Here is a 14,224-nt window from a genome sequence, read left to right on the forward strand (position 1 = left end):
TGATTTTATGTTGATACATGATCTGATTTTCTTCCCACATGCTGAGAAGTGGGCTAACCTATTGTACATTGGGCTTAGTGGAGATGAGGCATGGGCAAGAATCACAGATGTAGATAGGAAATTGGACAAGGCAAGGAAAGAAATTGGAGGCAAGATAGGAAGCAATTAATTTGGTGAACGAGGACTGGCTGAAATAAAAGGTTTACTGGGGTAATCTTGTTTGTGAACCTTGAAAAAGAGGATAGAATTAGACTGTTTGAGATTGGGAAAACATAAGGTGGAGGCCATGGGACAAAGATCTCCCTGCTGATGAAGTCAGTGACAGTCTGGGAGATGAAGTCCCATGGTCCAGGGGAGAACTGTTGGAGAGTTGTATGTAGATGTTCTATGTAGATGTCAGTTCTCCAGTTTTTTTCTCACTATTCCTTCATTGTGGTAGATGGCACTTGAAAACTCTTGCTTCTTATTTTGAGAAATTCAACACCATGCAACAGACAGCTTCCAAAGTCTTCAGTGAAAAAGTAGCTGAGCAACAGAAAAGCCGATCTGATTCAGAATACATCCAATGCCAAATAAACAACTGACATATTGAAAAGAGCCTGAAATGCATGAGTTTTATCTTGATGGGTTTTCTCACAAATTTGGCACTCAGATAAAAGAAGACACTCCTTTGATTTTGAAAGCTTAACTTTTTTTAATCGAGTGTTCATGGATATGTAGAGCCTGTCTTGCTTCTTCAACTGTTCTATTAAAAACTGTTCTATTTAAAAAAAAACTTCTCAAACCAGAAAGAAGCCTGAATATCATTATTTTCGATAAAAGAAAGCTAGGTTTCAGAAAGTTGAGTGGTTGGTGTGTCTGTTCAGATAACTTAAGCCAGTATCATTGTCCACATGGGTGTAAATAAAGACCGACTAAACAGTAAACAGCCTTTCAGTCCATGTTTATAATTAGAATTCAGTTCCATTTTCAACAAATGAATAGCCTACTATTTCAATCACCTAAAGGTTAAGTAAACAATCTATTTAAAATGCCCCCTATTTAATTGGGAAAAAGAAATGCTGGCAACTTGTAAAAATTTCTACATGATATAAACACAATGACTTACTGAGCCTTTTAAATGTTACTCAATTAAAGCTTTATACTCAATTCTTGTTGTATTCGCATTTGAATGAAGGATATTATCCCTCAGGAGCATGAACCTTCAGCCTGCGTTCAGTAGTTCCCAATATTTCAAACATGTCTGGGAATACAATCTCAGTGATGAGAAACAAGAAGGTAAATGAGTTATTTTTCTCTCTTCAGTTAGTGTGCCATTTACTGTGAATCAACCTCTTGGGTGTTTTATGTACTACTCTACTGGGAATTAAATACATTCTCCAATACCTACCAGTTTTTATCCTCAGAGTGAGTTAACCTTCAGTGGAGACGCCTGTTGAATTCTTACTAATCAGTATAATAAGTTATTGGAGTAAGAAATCTTCTTATGTGTGTTACTTAGTGATGGAACCTGATGTCACATCTCATACAGGAGTCAAGATAAATTAGCCTTTTTAAAGTTTCATTCTTGTCACTCAAAGAAAATGGACTTCTTAGGCCTTTTGTTTTATTCTGGAGATCAACACATTTAATCGATTAAAGACTGTTGACTCCACTGGTGTAAAATTCGCAAAGTTGCTTTTTACATCAAATTGCTGTATGAAATCACATTTGCAGGTCTTAATAAAACTTACAGCTGATTCAGCAAGTCATTTTTTTTGATTGCCTAAATGCTGAGGCCTAAATGTTGGGAAAACAGAATCAGCACGATTCCCAGCTCCATTGGAACGCCATTTTGGAAAAAAGTGCCCCATAAATTTGTACTTTTGTGCATGGTGTGCGAAAATGGAAGTCATGGCGGACTAACCCCATTTCGAAGCCTGCCAGGACCAGGTGGGGAGGGGGGAGGAGGGGGGAGGAGGTGGGAGAGGGGAAACGGGGCAACACCAGCACTTTGTTAAACCTATGAGGAAAACAGTAAATCAAAAAGCATTCTTCCATCCATCATCCCTCATACTCTCCATGCCAGGTATGCCTGCACCCATGTGGACAAGATCTAGCCTCCATTTCCCCAAGAGCCCTTTTGCCCGTATACCGATGTTAGTTGTTTCTGGTGTGATTTGCTTCAGTTGCTATATATCTCACAAGCACGCAAAAACACAATCACCTCTGTCCACTTGTATGGGCATGTATTATGCTTGTTCTAATAAATGCAGCACAACCATCTAAACCACAACACGACATGTGAGCCTTATATTCCCCTTTGTTCAATCAGTAAAAACTATATAATTCCCTTACCCTATCAGTTGAAAGGGCCCAGTAGTAGAGATGAAAAGGAGATTTACTGCCATGTTCCCATTCAACCATTTCTTCTGAAACTTCTCACTGAGCTGTCCAGATTTCCACCAGAATTGCAGAGGAGCATCATTAAACTATGAACACCAAGGTCTAAGGACTTCTGTGGGACTCCAAGGCAATATGCACAACATCTGCTGATAAAATAGCAAAATAGTGCCAGAAATGTAAATAATCAAAGCAGGAAATGTTGGAGAACTCAGTAGGTCTGGCAGTATCTGTGGAGAGAGAAAAACAGAGTTAACACTGCGGGCCATGATCTCTCTGAGAACATTAGTAAGTGTAAATCACAAAACCTTTTTTTTAAAAAAGTTGCATTCTCGGGTTAGCTGTTAACAATGGGTGATAGTTAGACAATATGTTGAAGGTGTTGGCCCCCTGTGCTCTCTGTCTATGCCATGATGTTTAGATTGATTCTAATCTAAAAAGTGAGATAACGGAGTTTTACATGAATGCATGCAGTTTTTGAGCAAAGTACAATGTAACCCTGCAAGAACAAATTCACCCCACAAAATATATGTGTGCATGTGGGTCTTTGTCTGTGTGTGTGTGTGTCTGGGTTGGGGGTTGAGAGTGTGAGAAAATGTATGTGTGTATGTAGTGAGTGGTGAGTGCAGAGCATCTTAAGTCTGTGAGGGGGTACATGTGTGAGTGTGGGAGTGTATGTGTCTGTAAGGGTGTGTGTGGGTGTCTGTGTGCATGTCTGTGTGTATGTGTGTCCGTGTGTATGTGTGTATAGGCGTGCCTGTATGTGTGAGAGTGTGTGTGTGTGTGTAGGAGTGTCTGTGTGTACAGTGCAATGGTGGTCACCTGTAATGTGACATGAACTCAAGGTCCCGGTTGAGGCCCTCCCTATGGGTACCGAACTTAGCTATCAGCCTCTGCTCGGCCACTTTTCTCTGCTGCCTGTCCCAAAGTCTGCCTTGGAGGATGGTCACCCGAAAGTTCGAGGCATGAATTTATGTAAAATTCTGTTATCTCATTTTTTAGATTGGAATCAATCTAAACATCAGGTCATAGACAGAGAACACAGGGGGCCAACACCTTCAACACATTGTCTAGCTATCACCATTGTTAACAGCTAACCCGAGAATGCAACTTTTAAAAAAGGTTTTGTGATTTACACATGAAAGAATTGAAATTATCACTGTATTCTAACAGATGAAAGGCTTAACAGACAATCAATTTTTCAATGTATAATTTCAGTTACATCACACTGTAAATTTTTGCTATAAATTCTGTGTGTTAGGATTGAGCCCTCCACTACCACCTGATGAAGGAGCGATGCTCCGAAAGCTAGTCTGCTTCCAATTAAATCTGTTGGACTATAATCTGGAGTTGTGTGATTTTTAACTTTGTACACCCCAGTCCAACACCGGCATCTCCAAATCATGACAGCTTATTTTAGTTTTTATCGAAAGAAAGCTGGTGTGATCAACTCACCTGCTGTTTTAGTGTGATGGTTGAGGTCGATTTTCCTTCATGAGGCTTCCTAAGCCTGCTGGCAATGAGGTTGTTGCTACTTGCAACTGTTGTTCCAAATTCTCATCTGGTAAAATGGATTGCAGGCAGTTCTTTGCCAGAAAAATGTTTTGAAAAGAAACAGCTCACTGCCGAATATAGGTCCACTGCGATACAATTCTCTGTGTGTCTCCTCAAGCAGCACCTACATGAAGTCTGTAGAATTCCAGCAGAGGATGCTTGCTGTGTTTGGCCTTCAGTTCACTGTTGCTTTAGGAGCTCTATGACTTTGAATTTGAAGGTTTTCAGTTAGATCAATAATTTCAATATTGGATAGTCTGGCAAAATATTCAATTTAATTTCTTTTAAGTCTTAAAATCACACACAACATTGCTGAAGGAAATGTTTATCTCCCTGGTGGACTCCTTCGGTCCAGGTTTATGTCACTGAAGGAGAATGCACTGTGCTGTCTTTTATTTCCAGCTGTATTTGCCGCTGTTTTAATTTGGCTTCAAATGATTTCAAATTTCAAAGATGGAGAATAAAAGTTGAGAAATGTTCAGTCAGACTCTGTTCTCAGGTGAGTGCAGCCTAATGTCGACAATGAATGCCAAGTCACACAGCCAATTTTGCTCACTCAGCTCAGTTTCGGGTTGTCCCTTCCTCTCCATGAAAATTTTCACTTTGTTTCTCAGTTTATGTAATTGCATCAGTATCCTTTCCCACTGAGCCGTCTCACTGTGTAATAATAAACAAAAGCACTGCACTCTGATTCAAGGTCTTTCAGTAACTTTTTAAACTGGCAGCTGTTTGCAGCTCGACATTTAATAAAACTATTGCACTTGATATGAAAGCTAATGCTTGGGTGACATGGTGGCTCAGCGGTTAGCGCTGCTGCCTCACAGTACCAGGGACCTGGGTTTGATTCCAGCCTCAGGTGACTGTCTGTGTGAAGTTTGCACATTGTTCCCCCTGTGTCTACATGGGTTTGTTCTGGTTTCCTCCCACAGTCTAAAGGTGTGCAGGTTAGGTGGATTGGCCAAGCTAAATTGCCCCTAAGCATGCAGGCTAGGTGGGTTTGTTATGGTAATTACAGGGAAGTGTGAGAGTCTGGGTGGGACGCTCTTTGGAGGGATGGTGCAGATGTGATGGATTAAATAGCCTCAGTCTGCACTGTCGGGATTCTATACAACTTTCGCTCAGCCATAAGACTGATGAAACAGTGACACAACCACCTTATTCAAATCATGGTTGTGAGGGTTCGCTCCTTTATTGACAAAAGTAACTAATCCCTTAGTAAAGGAGTCAGTTACCAGGAGGGTGTACCTTTAAGATAAGGGACATGAGATTTAGGGGTGGGTTTAAGGAGAATTTCTTTTCACCAAGACAGCGGTGGGTGTCAGGAACTCACTGTCTGAAAGGGTGACAGAGCACAAACCATTACAATATTCAAGAAGTATTTAGATTAGATTACTTACAGTGTGGAAACAGGCCTTCGGCCCAACAAGTCCACACCGACCCACCAAAGCGCAACCCACCCATACCCCTACATTTACCCCTTCTTACCTAACACAACGGGCAATTTAGCATGGCCAATTCACCTGACCTGCACATCTTTTGTGACTGTGAGAAGAAACCGGAGCACCCGGAGGAAACCCACGCAGACACAGGGAGAATGTGCAAACTCCACACAGTCAGTCGCCTGAATCGGGAATTGAACCCGGGTCTCTGGCGCTATGAGGCAGCAGTGCTGACCACTGTGCCACTGTGCTGCCCATTTAGATGAGCACTTAAAACTCATAACACACAAGGATCAAGTACTGGGAAAATAGATTCTGGGAAATAGGTGTTTGAAGAGTGGCATGCATGTGATGGGATGCAGAGCCGTTTTCTGGGTTGTAATACTCTGTGACTCTATTCCATCCAACAACAGGTAGATTACCCACAATAGTAAGTCCACGTAAAATGATAGCTGAAGCCTGTACACTGCCGGTATAACTCTCTCAAAAATATACTCCCTTTTGGTGGTATCATGGATTGTTAATAAAGGAAGTAAATCCTCTCTGACCCCAAAATCTGTTGTGATTCCATGCACAATGGACACCTGTTGGCCTGACTATCATCTCATCAATAGCCAGATGGTTGAAGTGAAATAGGCTGCAGAATCTTTCAGCTACTTTCCAATGCTCTGAGCCACACCATTAATCTGATCTGACAGGGTCCTGTAAGACAAGCCACGTTCTAAAACAATGTAGGCTTCTCTGGAGCCAGTGAAGCTGCTTTCATAGTGATGCACTCTTTCACTCATTCACTCATGACTGAGGCCTAAGTCATTTTTGCAATGAGCTGCCAGGTTTGCTTGCTGCAAATCTGATTTTTCTGATTTAATCTGTGTGCACCTGCCCTTGAAAGTCTTTGTATGTATTTTAATTTTGCTTTCCCCTCCCCCCGACCCTGTGGGTGGCACTGTGGCACAGTGGTTAGCACTGCTGCCTCATGCTGCCAGAGACCTGGGTTCAATTCCTGCCTCAGGCAACTGTTTGTGTGGAGTTTGCACATTCACCCCGTGTCTGCGTGGGTTTCCTCCAGGTGTTCTGGTTTCCTCCCACAGTCCAAAAATGTGCAGGTTAGGTGAATTGGCCATGCTAAATTGCCCACAGTGTTAGGTGTAGGGGAATAGGTCTGGGTGCGTTGCTCTTTGGTGGATCGGTGTGGACTTGTTGAGCCAAAGGGCCTGTTTCCACACTGTAAGTAATCTAATCTATAGATGTTGTTCTTCAGAAATCAGACAATGGGCCTGCATTTCACCTCTGAGAAATAGCATTGTTTTGTTATTTCTCATTAATATACATGATATTCTGTGTCCACTTTTCTTCTTTTGTTTTCACGAACTATTTTTGTGATTATTCTGTGGTAGACCTTCCAATAGAGACCTCTGCTGTTGGCTGTCAGGCTGTTCTCTTCTGAAGGACTCTGTAACTGCTCCCCTGCCATATGTTCCAGATTTTCATGCTGCCCTCCTCAGATTTCACTTTGCTTTTTGCCCATGGCACCCCCACTGTCAAACCCTTTGCCCCAGTGTGCAACCCTGCTGGTTCCACTTTGAAGTTAAGCATGCTTTTGATGTCTGAATGGAAATGCAATCATGAGAAATGTCCTTCCTGATCTGCTAATATCATGTGACTTCTACTTTGAGGCACAGGCAGACCATTTGAACTCACTCCAATAAAGACATTGAGTTGGATTTTTGCAACATTTTAAACACATGACATGGTGTCAGAAGACCAGATGAGGTGAGTATTCAAAGCTGTGGAAACTGTCACTAAGTAATGAAGAGCGAAATAGCAAGCCACACTTTAAGAGAAAATGGTTGAAATTTTCCCCTATCAATTCCTGTTAAAATAACAGGGCTATAAAACAAAACTGAAGTTCCTTCCACGGGCAACGTCAAAATTATGAACTAGGTACAAATTTGTTGAGTAAGCTCTAAGCTGATACACTTTTGTCAACTTTTATCACTGGCCAAAATCTCTGTCTCAGGCTTGCTCTGGTGCTCCAATGAAGCTCAACACAATCTGGAAGAACAACAGCTCTTTTTCCTCTTGGGGACCTTAGAGCTTTCTGGACAACTTTAGGGCTTGAGCTTTTACAATTTTCCAATCCCTATACACTAGACCTTGTTATCGCATAGTTTGCTATTACACACAACACATTGTTTGCCACTAACAGTCCCTATTAATAACTATTCACCCTCCTAGCCAAATCCTTAATCTGTCCAACTGTTCTTCCCTCTCTTTGGGCTGTATCCCCACCTACCATTTACTTTTTACTCTCTCCCTCAACCTTATCTTCAGCATATAAATCAACATTTTCTGAGCTACTATCAATTCTGAGGAAAGGTCATTCAATGTGAAGCATTAACTCTGATTTCTCTCCACAGATGCTGCCGGATGAGCAGAGCTTTTCCAGCAATTTCTGTTTTCGTTTCTGATTAACAGCATCTGCTTTCTTTCGATTTTCGACTTTTGTTGCTGTTGTGAAGAGACTGTTTCAAAATGTATTCTAACCTAAATCTCTCCTAAGAGCAGAGAAAAACAAATGGCAGAAATTTTAAATACTTTGAGGGTAAGCTCTGAAGGTCCTTGAAAAAATTGATAATCATATGTAGATGCTCTGAACTTGTAAATCAATAGTGATAGCATTCACAGTAGAGAACTGATAAGTTTTCCACAGTTCGGAGAAGCATCCTAGATCGAGGCACTCATTTGAAAGCAGCCTCTGCCTTTCAAGTATAACAGCGCAGAAGAAAACAAGTATCCACAGGAGAGTCAACTGCAAGTCAAAGTCAATGGACAATTGCAAATATTGTGCCAGTCATCAAATAAAATAGGGGCGGCACAGTGGCTCAGTGGTTAGCACTGCTGCCTCACAGCACTAAGGTCCCAGGTTCAATTCCAGCCTCGGGTGACTGCCTGTGTGGAGTGTGCACAATTTCCCCGTGTCATCATGGGCTTCCTCCGGGTACTCCGGTTTCCTCCCACAATCCAAAGATGCGCATGTTACGTGAATTGGCCACGCTAAATTGCCCATAGTGTTAGGTGTATTAGTCAGAGAGAAATGGGTCTAGGTGGGCTACTCTCCAGAGGGTCGGTGTGGACTGGTTGGGCCAAAGGGCCTGTTTCCACACTACAGAGAATCTAATCTTGGAAGAATGTACGGTGTGGAAAATGCAATGTTTTAACAGCAAGAAGCTAAACCATTTTTCTTGTAGGTGTTTAGCTTGGAAGCAGACAAACCAGGTTATAAAGAAGAGAAAAATAATTGATACAGAGATGGCAGACAACAGTTTGGACAAATAAAGCATGGCTCCTCGACAGGCAGTAGCTGAGGAACCAGACAATTCAATCTACACCTTAGAACAGATTGGCAATGTCAAATCTAAAGGGGAGAAATGGTCTGTAACTTTTATGATGTAGTCAGGAGAATGAGTGTATTAAATGAATATCTGTAACATTCTGACCTTCAGACTTATGTGAGGTTTACATCAGAGGACAATCTAAAAGTGAAAGCCTTCAAGGTAAAGTTGAGACTCCGTAATGGAATAATGCTCACTCCAAGATGATAAATTATTTTAAGTGCCCAATATTATGGCAAGGCTGAAGATCTGGAATTCAAGGTATAAGCTGCAATGATAAAGCTGCCCATCTCATCAGAAGCAATTCAAAAGCATGGATTAATAGTCCTAAATGTTCCAGAAGAGACGTACATTGTTTCCCAGGCTACTTTGACCAATGAATAGACAAACAAGTAGCACAAGACAGAGAGGGTCTGATTGTAGGAACACGAATTAAACTCATAGAATAAAAAGGTCCCTTTGTCAGTCACAACTAATGCAACTAAAGAAAGAGGTGTCAAACGCAGCAGCTTAAATCAGCAGAATCAGCTAAGAACAAGTTGAAAATGAACCAGAACATATCACATTCCAACCAACAGACGTTGGGGGGAAAAGGCGACCAACACACATGTATATTGTCAGAAGATACAAATACCTTAAAGGGTGTGTGTGTATGTGTATGTTTGTGTGTATGTATGTGTGTGCATGTGTGTGTATGTATGTGTGTGTGTGTGATGCACGTAAACAAAAAGAACAAAATTTGACTAGTTAGAATAGCAAATAGTTATTAATGAATTGAGAATTGTTGTTTGTATGATGCATTATTTGCATATTTCAACAGTTATAAATAGTGCATGCAGATTTTTTTTCTTGCTTGTTGTGAAAAGGGGTCATTTGGATTGAAATGCAATCATGTAAAAATGTGCTATATATATATATATAGAGGCCTTCCTGTTCTGCAGTAGCCGTGTGACTGTAACCATGAGGCACACACATTATAGGCACATATTTTAGTCTCAGTTCAATACAGATATTGGGTTGTATACACTGCCATGTTGATGGGCTTGTAATATTCACAGCAGTCATTTACCCCAGGATCATGCAGAATGCCAGTGGACCGGCTTACATTTAGTATGAGCTGCATTCAACCTATGGGCTGGAGGATTGCTGCCCCTGAGTTAAAATATCTAAACCAACACTTGATCTAAAAATAATGAAAGAGAATCTAATGGATTTTTAAAATAATGAAAGGTTTAGAGATAAAAAAAAAAAGCTGTAAAAGATCATTTCCACCATTTGATAAATTGATAATAAGGAAGAAGAAATTCATGATTACCACTAAGTAAACAAAATGGAGTTTTAAAAATATATATATTTATATACACACCAGGGATTTATTAGACTGTGCAATATCGAAGCATAATTAACTGGTGAGCTAAAATCTAAAAGGTAACTTTTTAAAAAATTGGAATATATGGAAGCAGAGTTGAGAAATGGATTAAGGGAACAACTGTGATTGGGTAGCATTGCTGTTAGTGAATTTATCCCCAGATGGTCTCACTTTGTGCTGAACATGTGATTATGTCTTTTGCTGAAAGAGCATTTACTTCAATGGAGAATTACAAGCTTTTGGAAAATCGGTAAGTGCAAGAATCAATCAATAATTGAACTTAAAATGAGAAATCAAAAATGAAGTGATAACCTGAGATTTCTAGGAAGAGTTCCATAGTCAAGAAATACAAAGAATAATTTACATTCCCGGTGCATGATAATCAATGGGATCTGTAGGATATTAAAACTTAGACCAATACAGCACAAGAATAGGCACAGTGCCCCGCCATGTCTGTGTGACCATGATTAACTATAGAATCTCTACAGTGTATTCACTCCATCATGTCCACACCAATCCAGTCCCACCCCATAACCCTGCATTTCCCACAGCCAATCTACCTAACCTGCACATGTTTTGACTTTGGGAGGGAACTGGAGCATCTGGAGAAAACCAGCGCAGACATGGGGAGAACATGCAAACTCCACACAGACAGTCCTGGGGGTGGAATCAAGCCTGAGTCCCTGGTCTGTGAGGCAGTAGTGCTAACCACTGAGCTTTTGTGCCACCCCATGCCATTCAAAACTAATCCCATCTGCGTGTACATGGTCCACATCACTCTGTTCCCAGCCTGTTCATGCTCTTCTAAATGCCTCTTAAACATTACTATCATATCTAACACCTCCCCTAGTAGCATGTTCCAGGCACCTACCACCTTCTGTGTAAAACAATTGCCTTGCACATTTCCTTCAAATACTAATTACACACCAATTATGATCAGTTCAAAAAAGGGATTTGCTTGAAGTAAAATATTCCCCATTTTGAACTTCTCAAAACTCAAATGAATCAAGTACACACAATTTGAACATTTTGTGCTAGTGTACCACAAGTGATAACAAATAGCTTGCCCACATTACATCTCCCTCAAATTTTAATTCTATTGACTGCAAGCCAGGAGAGATGTGAAATATACTATTGGTTTGCTGTCTCCTATTTTACACTATCATTCCAAGCCAAGGTTTATCCCACTGAGTTATTCATTCCATTGGCACTGCTTTGGCCAATTAAAGTGGGTACTACTGGAAGCTTTTAAAGATTTTGAACTTAAAGTTACAATTCATTATTTAGTACTATTGCTAGTATTTACATTGAATTGAGAATTGTATGTACATTATCCTAATGGTTTTGCTTCCTGACGCTGTTCATTTATGAATTTTCTGCAGTGCAGGATTGTATCTCCTCAGTCCTTGTGTGCACAAATCTTGCAAGCAGCTGCTATTTTTATTGCAGGAAATAAATTGCTCAAGCAATTCACTGATGGGTAACTTGCTATTTATGGAAACATGGTGCCAGGTGCAAGTACAAGTCCTTAATTTTTTATGTTGTCTCTTTCCCATATTCCTATGATGCCTCTAGATTTGCTGTGATAAGAAGAACTTCATGTAAGGAAAAGTAAATGCTCCTTCTTCTGTCGGAAATTTGTCTATTCTTTCCCCAGAAGACAGATATTCAGATCTAGACATAACTATCTCGACATTTCAAATTTGTCTTCATCACTTAATTTTTTAAGTGAGAGACAGTCACCAGGTCATGCTACATTCTACGTTCCTGTGACCTTCCACCAGACAGAAGGCTCAGTTTGTGGTTGTAAACATGACCAGATTTTACCTATCCAGTCCTTCCAAATCACAGCACAGGACAAATGCACAATCAATCATATTTTTTTGTTTACTGAGATCATAAGGTCTAAGAGCAGTAATAGGTCATGCAATCCCTTCCTCTACCATTTAATAAAATCATGGTGCATTGCTACCATCAAATCCACATTTCCATCAGAACTCCATATCCTTTACTTCCCTGACTCCACAAAAATCTATTAATCTCTGTCTTGAATAGAAAATGGCTGACAGCTCTCTGAGATAGAGAATTTCAACGACCCATAGCATTCTGTTTGAAGACTTTTCTCATCATCTCATCCTTCATGGTCCATTATCTTATGGCTAACACCACAAACTCAGGGCTCTGTGGCCAGAAGAATCAACCTCTCTGCATCTATCCTACTAATTTTGACGTGGAAAGTCACAGTCACTGTCACGTCAGCTAGAAATGTTTTTACCACTTTCCCCAAACTGAAGATGCAGCAAGAGAAGACGTTGCACTTTTAGCAGGCAGTAAGTCTCTCTGAAATGCAAGTTCATCACAAAAATTGGCTTAACAATAAGTCGATTCCAAACAAATAGGAGTTAAAGACAAAAAGATGCTGGAATCCAAAGTAGACAAGCAGGAGGCTGGAAAAACACAGCAAGCCAGGCAGCAGCAGGAGGTGGGAGTTCGTCAACATTTTGGGTATAACCCTCTTATCTAGAAAAATTACTAGTTTATAAAATCAGCAAAAATGAAATCATACAAGTGAACATTCTGATTAAAGTTATAATGCTTTATTTCAGCAAAGTTCCTCCATGTTACCATTATTTGGAGGTGGGCAGACTGATTAGTTGGCCATTGATGTATTGACACAGAAGGGAAAGGTAACACACAAGAATTAAATGGTTGAAAGTTGTTTAATAATAGGAAGACCAAGGTCTTGAAGGCATTATCCATATTTAGGCACAGGGACAGATTGTGGAGCATGAATTTTATTGCATGGGATCAGAGGACATTTGTCATCAGACCTGATTACTATTGAAGCGGTGCATTGGGAACAATAATGCGCCATTCACAGCCAAAGTAAGATTAAAGATCAGGATGGTACAAGACCAGCAGCAGTCTCAAGACAACTAGGTCAGGAAGAAAGACAATTGGGTCATAAAGCAGCAAAATTGGAGGTTGGTTTGGGTTAGTGGGGTCAGTGGAAATGGCAGAGATCAAGGAAAGGAAGGGGACTGGAAGGAGCAATGACTGGCAGTGGTCTATTTCCTTTCTATGGGTTATCAGCAGGAATACTCTTACTGCCCTGACTCTATAATCAAGTAGTAGATATTTAAATCTTATCTTTCTGATTGTGGTTCAACAAGCACTCATTTGAAAAAAGTTTATATGAAACTTATCTTTTCAAAGGGACTTTCACCACCTTTCTAAGCACTCTCCATCTAATAAAGTACTTTTGAAGGGTAGTCACTATTCTAATATCAACCAGTTTGTACACAGCAGGTTTGTATCAATGGCATTATAATAGATAAACTGTTTGTGCTGGTGTTGATTGGCAGACGATTATTTACATTGGGAGAAACCTCGTCTTCTTTGAAACAACACTGTGCCTTTTTAATGTCTATCTGACAGGGCAGACTGGGCTTCAGCTCAATGCCTCATCAGAAAGATGGCATCTCCGACAATGCAACATTCTCTCGGTATTACACTTAGTATAAATATATTTCCCCAGATTTCTTGGGTGCATATCAATCTTACAGTGGGTGCCTCATTCAAGAACTAGTTATTTTACTTCAATTTATAAAAGATCGAAGATTTGGGCATTGTGACTGCAAACTGATGTCTTGACCAGTCAGGGTGATGTATCTTGTAATTGATGTATGTTTCCTGCGTTATTTCATGACTTGGCATACAGTTAAATATTTAGACCATGTGCAACTGATCGATGAGATGTTCTGCTGTCTGTAATGTGGCTGTTACATGAAGAGCTCTATAGCAGCACACATCATACATGAAGGAAAGGAAGAGGACTGGAAGGAGCAATGACTGGCAGTGGTCTATTTTCTTTCTATGGATTATCAGCAGGAATACTCTTACTCTCCCGGCTCTATAATCAAATAGTAGATATTTAAATCTTATCTTTCTGGTTGTGGTTCAACAAGCACTCATAAAGCTCTCAAATGATTATATGATGCTATTTCTATTAATTAACCACTTTCTTTGAATCAGGAACTGCGATAGAAGATGAAAATCATTGGTCGCTGCAGTGGCAAAATATA

The 14,224-nt window shown here is 40.3% G+C and overlaps 1 long non-coding RNA gene across 2 annotated transcripts in view; it reads right to left on the reverse strand.

Annotated features, from left to right (window-relative positions):
* Positions 1-4,135, reverse strand: part of LOC122540676 (uncharacterized) — an 85,836-nt gene extending 81,701 nt beyond the window's left edge. For both annotated transcript variants that reach the window (XR_015752052.1, XR_006309377.2), the window contains exons 1-2: positions 3,838-4,135; positions 2,338-2,612 (exon numbers count right to left, since the gene is read on the reverse strand). This is a non-coding gene — a long non-coding RNA (uncharacterized LOC122540676). The remainder of the gene's footprint in view (positions 1-2,337; positions 2,613-3,837) is intronic.
* Positions 4,136-14,224: the final 10,089 nt, after the last annotated feature.

Source organism: Chiloscyllium plagiosum, unplaced genomic scaffold, assembly GCF_037043375.1.
Source record: "Chiloscyllium plagiosum isolate Xiang-an unplaced genomic scaffold, Cpla_swu_hap1 HiC_scaffold_29, whole genome shotgun sequence".
In the NCBI taxonomy this organism is placed as follows: Eukaryota; Metazoa; Chordata; class Chondrichthyes; order Orectolobiformes; family Hemiscylliidae; genus Chiloscyllium; species Chiloscyllium plagiosum.